This window comes from Megalobrama amblycephala, linkage group LG1 (assembly GCF_018812025.1).
Source record: "Megalobrama amblycephala isolate DHTTF-2021 linkage group LG1, ASM1881202v1, whole genome shotgun sequence".
NCBI lineage: Eukaryota > Metazoa > Chordata > Actinopteri > Cypriniformes > Xenocyprididae > Megalobrama > Megalobrama amblycephala.
In genome coordinates this window covers 49,609,277-49,615,859 of record NC_063044.1, presented here as the reverse complement: position 1 = coordinate 49,615,859, position 6,583 = coordinate 49,609,277, and the positions used below count along the sequence as shown (strand labels likewise).

The 6,583-nt window shown below is 33.5% G+C and overlaps 1 long non-coding RNA gene across 1 annotated transcript in view; it reads left to right on the top strand.

Moving 5' to 3' along the window:
- The window catches only part of LOC125273243, a 284,955-nt gene that overhangs the window by 1,536 nt on the left and 276,836 nt on the right, over positions 1-6,583 (top strand). The gene's annotated exons all lie outside the window — the stretch shown is intronic.

Here is a 6,583-nt window from a genome sequence, read left to right as displayed (position 1 = left end):
CAAAATCCATTGCATTTAAAGGGATAAACTATTTATTTTACAGCTTAATTTGACCAAAGACATTTTTATATATATATAAATGCTATTAAACCAGGCTGAAGCTCAAATTATTTTAAAGTATTTATTTGAATTAACCCTTTAAGACCTGAAGGCTTTTTTAGAGTTCTTTTTTTTTTTTTTTTTTTCTGAGCAACACACAACAAAAGTAAAGACTCATAACTCCAAAACTCTAGCAAGGAGAGTCAAAAGGTATGTATTATTTGATAGAAAACATTTTACATTTTAAGAAAATATAAATTACATTACATTTGGACATTTTCTTGCTGAGAAACAGCTGATAAAAGACAAAAAATATATATAATTTTTTTAAAAATATTTTTTCTTTTTTTATTTGACATGGAATAACTCAGGAACACAATAAGATCGCTAAAAAAATCTTTTTTGGTGATGCTGTCCTATATGTGAGCTGCATCTGGTTCAAATTTCGTGGTGATATTCTAAAGAATAGTTTGAAAAATTGTTGTTCATTTTTTCCGCAGCCAGGTGGCGCCAACGGGCGGTAAACTCCGGTTTAGAGGTGCTTTTCAGCACTCGTTAGGAGTTTTTCCAAATGGTTAGATGCATTAAAAAGATGAGATTCTAAGCTTTTAAATGATATCTATTTTGTGTTATTCTACGTTGGAAAACTAACATGGATATTGGATACACACTGCATCCCGGAGAGATGAGAGACATGTTTTTAGCCAAGTATGTTAAATCATTTCGTGAGTAATATCTTGTGATCAACGCAATATATTATATTGATTTCAGATTCATTTTAATCTTGAGAATATGCTTTAAATATTGATGTGCGATTTTTATGATCTGTGCATTTTTCATGAAGTTATGAGCATGCGAAATACATACTTGTATTCAGTTAGCTGCTGTGCTATTTTTGTTGTAAACGCATAATACTCAGACTCATTAGAGGGTGAAAACAACACAACAGAAGCATGTTGGAGGCTTGATATGAAAGCTTAAAGTCTCTGGTTTTGTATGCAGAAAGAATTTTTGTGCTACCTATATGGATTCAATTTTTATTGGCTTTTAAAGAGAGACACGCAAATGGGAGTTTTATTTTATAAGGCGTGCTAGTCTGACAGGAGGATGGCTGGACCGATCGCGTGCCTGTCAGTCGAAACGGGGCTTCCCATTGTTAAAAATCAGCATTTAGGTCAGTGTGTTTACATTTCTAAGCTTTTTGATTGGTTCTATACAACGTGTAACACCATATTTGTAGAGCAGATATAATGACGTTTCTGGGGATACCGGGAAATGCTCATAAGTTACGAGAGGAGTTGAGAAGTTCATTTCCAGCTAATTTAGTAAAACCATGTCAAATTTAATAGCCATTTAAATACCTTTACTCAATTATCTGGACTACGAAACTTTGGGAGATTATTTTTGAAAGTCTGTTCTTTGAAATTAGCTTAAAAAAAAAAAAAAAAAGATTTTTTCATTGTTTTTCCACATTATCGGCCCATATCTTAAAATAGAACGTTGCGACTTCCGACTCATTTCGCCAGATCGGGTCACTATTTGAGCAAATGGAAACACAAAAAATATATTTAATGTAATCTCTTCTTCTATGATGACTTATGCTTCTGAGAAACCCGGGAATGTGAAAAGGGTCTATTGGGCTGGTAAAAAAACAAAAAACAATGTGACATTCTTTAGAGATTTTGCAGGACTTGTGGGGTCATTCATTAAGTTATTCAGATAACTGAACTTTTGTAATTGCCTAAAGATTTTCCACCAGAGGAACCTCAATGCCTCAAGTTTGAGGAAGTTTGCTCTTTGGAGCACTTGCTTTTCTTGGGACTGAACAATCTGGATATAATGTTATTTTAGTGGATTTATGAACATTGTTATAACTGTAGATTTTATCTGAAAAAAGTATATGGCTGTGTCTGTGAACAATTTTTGTTTGATGTTTTCATAGAAAAAAAGGAAAATGTGTGTGGCTGGTGTTCAAAGGGAATATAAATGTGTGGAGTATATTTCTCCCTCATCTGTTGGTTCAGATCCCTGTGAGATCTGACCAGATTTCATTAGCTGTTGACTGTTGGAAATGAAGGTAACTACTATAAAGGCTGTGCTTATATTCTGATTTTGAATATATTTTAAACAGTAATTATTGAAAGCATTGAGGGTCCTTGGCATCAACGTTTGAAGTCTGGATTATGGCTCATGTTAAACTTTGGTACAGTTTGCAGTCATTTTAAACTAATATTGATGACATAAATATCATCACACTTACACTTGTGTGAATTGCTTTCAGAGAGCATCTTGCTCTCCTTGCAGCATTTGTATTGCACTCCTTAACAGATAAATGCATTTGCCATTCTGTGCGCATAAGTTTTTTTAAAAAATAAATCAAGGGCAAATACTTAACTGAGTGAAACTGCCATTTTCCCCCTGTCTTAGTTACAGTAATAAACTGCAATGGTGCACAGGTTGATGTGGTTCAAACCCAAAAGTGCAATTTGAAAAGACACCTGCTGAAGGATGGGAGTGATACTGAATTCTGGTTCAGACCAAGCAATTGAACCGTGAAAGCCTGAAAGCCTGTCATTATCTCAGAGTTTGAGGTAAATATAGAGTCAGAGATCTGCAATTGAATCCCAGACTGTTGCACAGTGGTGCACTTTGCCCCTCTGGACAAGAGCATGTGACCTTGTAAACACAGAGAGTAAGAAACAGCCTCTGTTATATCTTGTTTTGTCCTGTTGCAGTTCCATCTCTCTGGCCCATTTGCATGGCTGCAACCTTGTACTCCACAAACAGTGGCAGAAAACACTGTGTGCGTGTGTGTGTGTGTGTGTGCACATGTCGGGTTAATGTAGAGGAAAAAGACCTGCTCAGAAATGAGTGGAGAACAAAAGAGAAGCATTAACAAAATTCATCATCTGTCTGAGTGTCGTGATTGAGTTAACTACCTCATTACTCAGACAAACCAGCCTCACCATCCGCAAACAGAGGGTGATATTTATATTGTCTCATTCAGCGTCTGCAAGGGTGGGGATATGAAATTATAACTTTTCTTCTGTCCTTTCTCTCCAAAAGATATTTATAAACTGATGCAAAAAAAACAGAAAATTATCAAAAATTATTTGAGAATTCATACATACCGTGGTGTTGTGGCACAATGGCCGTCAATCTAGATTCTGCTAATAAGAAATCAGAATACATTAATAATGAACTATGTAACTTACTCTTAAAGGATTAGTCCACTTTTAAATAAAATTTTCCTGATAATTTACTCACCCCCATGTCATCCAAGATGTTCATGTCTTTCTTTCTTTTTTTTCAGTTGAAAAGAAATGAAGGTTTTTGATGAAAACATTCCAGGATTATTCTCCTTATAGTGGACTTCAATGGCTCCAGACAGTTGAAGGTCAAAATGACAGTTTCAGTGCAGCTTCAAAGGGCTTTAAACGATACCAGACGAGCAATAAGGGTCTTATCTAGAGAAACGATCGGTCATTGTCTTAAAAAACTGTATATAAACACAAAAATATCGCCTTGCATGTGCTTCCGCCTTCCGTATTCTTCCAAAAGCGTACGCCGTATGTCCTACACCTTCCCTGTTCTACTTACGGAAAAAACAAAACTGGCGCCGCTTTCGTTCCATAAGTAGAATAGGGAAGGCGTAGGACATACAGCTTTTTGAAGAATACAGAAAGCGGAAGCACGTGCAAGGTGATCATTTGTGTTTATAAAGCATATACAGTTGTATTTTTTTAGAAAATGACCAATCGTTTCGCTAGATAAGACTCTTATTCCTCGTCTGGTATCGTTTAAAGCCCTTTGAAGCTGCACTGAAACTGTAATTTTGAACTTCAACCGTCTGGAGGCCATTGAAGTCCACTATAAGGAGAATAATCCTGGAATGTTTTCATCAAAAACCTTAATTTCTTTTCCACTGAAGAAAGAAAGACATCTTGGATGACATGGGGGTGAGTAAATTATCAGGAACATTTTATTTGAAAGTGAACTAATCCTTTAATATTTGGCTGATGGCCCCCATGGGACATGACCAGGATTTTTGGAAACATACAGGACAGGACTCTTAATTTCATTGAAAACTTTACAATAGCTAATATCTCAATGATCATCTGTTGAATTTTTTGTCATTTTGCTGGTGAAGTACAGACTGTAGTGAAATACAGTTTACTTACAATGGCCTTAAAATATGCATAAACCTTAAAATGTCTGGAGAGATAACAGAACTTCAATTTTCTGAGAATTATATTTTAACTAACTGCTCAAGTCACACAATCAAATCAATAAATATGTCCCACTGAGTTTGACAAACTTAATGTACAAATTACATTTATACATGATGTGATTTAGTCAGTGTCCACTCAAAATACATCATGGGGTCTCTGCACATGCTACTGTTCAAAAGTTCAGTATTAATGGTATTGAAAGAAATCTCTTATGCTCACCATTATCACCATGGCTGTATTTATTTGTTTACAACAGTAATATATGAAATATTATGTAATTTTGACAGTATTATGTAATGTGCAATTTAAAATGGTTAATTATTACAAATTAAACTTATTTGAATATATTTGAAAACTATTAGGCTATATTGAATATATATTGAAAATATATATATATTTGCTTAATTTTTATTTTAATGTTGACTTCAGGGTTCCTATGTTTTCCATGTCAAAATTTCATAATTCAAATTTCCAAACTTCTCTGTAGATTTTTTTTTTCAGACCATATTTAACATAAATGGTTCACAGCATTATTTTCAGCATCATATTTGGTATGTACAGTACAGTCATCTGTATTTTTTTCCTCTGTTTTTTCATTGGCTAATACATGTGCTTGCATGATGAGAAGCATAAAATGCTTTATAACCTTCATATATTCACCCCTGACACTGTGTGGTTTGATGTGGCACGACCACCAAACAGCAAAGTACAGTCTGATTTAGATGATAGTTTGTTGATCCTTTATCTGTTGCTGGTTTGAGTGGCATTTGAGTAAACATTCTTATAGTGAGACTCACTTATGCAGATTTGGGTAATGAAAATCTGCACCTCAAATTCATTTATTTGTGTTCGACAATCACTAAATGATCAGTAAACTTTTGCCATAAAATCACTCTGCTTCTATGAAATACATTTTTAGAAACTTTTAATTTAAGAAATCTGAATGAGCAATAGTCTGGAAACACAAATGTTTTTTCCATACTCATCCAGATTTATCCAGTACATTCACTGGCTGTCTATAATGTCCAGCTCTTTGCTTCACTGCAGCAGTTGACATTTGTAACCATGGATACAGCCTAAAACTGAATTGAATCCATCACACTTATTGATCTGTAAGGACTCAGAGTGAGGGGTGAGAAATGAAAAGAGGAGGAAAGCAAGAGGGAACTGCAGGTTTCTGCGATGATAAAACCACAACATGCTTTGCTCAAAGAGCTGGCTGAACAATTTAAACATTTTCAGCTATTTAAATCTCGTGGACTTAAAATCATTAAAAAAAAAGACAAAACAAGCATGAAAATAGGCTGAAGCAACTAAATATAAAGATCTTCTTATTTTAATTCACCCCATATGTTTATTCTCCAAAGAAAAAAGCTTGGAAAACTTGGATATGAGAAAGGGTCATTTTAAGTGTTATTTCTAGACCTGGAAAAGTCATGTAAATTTATAAATTCTGAAAACGCAATGGGCATTTTTAAAATAAATATACATAGTTATGCCAGCTCTAAAATATTTCATCAAGTCTGACATTTGAAATAATAATCAGAAAAATCTTCTTTTTTTTTTAATTCAGTTTATTGAATAGAACCTTATTAAAGGGTTCTGTCCGGCTCCTTTATTCCATCAGTTTATGGATTTAGTTTCAATTAATTAATTTAGTTTTAATTCATGTTTCATTTTTATGAATTAAACAGCTTGTTTACATACTTTATCAGAAAAAAAGACCTGTTAAATGTGAAAGTATTATGCAACCATTCCTTATATAGAACCTTTTTGGCACATTTTTTTTTTTTAAATTGAGTCACAATGCATTTTAGGGACCCAAACTGGGCAAAAATATGCTATTTGGTGCAGATGTGGTCATTTATATGGCCAAAAAGATTAAATTCTTATACTGTGTGTGTGTGTATATATATATACATATATATATATATATACAGTACAGTCCAAAAGTTTGGAACCACTAAGTTTTTAATGTTTTTAAAAGAAGTTTCGTCTGCTCACCAAGGCTACATTAATTTAATTAAAAATACAGTAATATTGTGAAATATTATTACAATTTAAAATAACTGTTTTCTATTTGAATATATTTCACAAAGTAATTTATTCCTGTGATGACAAAGCTGAATTTTCAGCATCATTACTCCAGTCTTCAGTGTCACATGATCCTTCAGAAATCATTCTAATATGCTGATCTGCTGCTCAAGAAACATTTAATGTGTACAATTGTACAAAATATTTGTGTACAATATTTTTTTTCAGGATTATTTGATGAATAGAAAGTTCAAAAGAACAGTGTTTATCTGAAATCT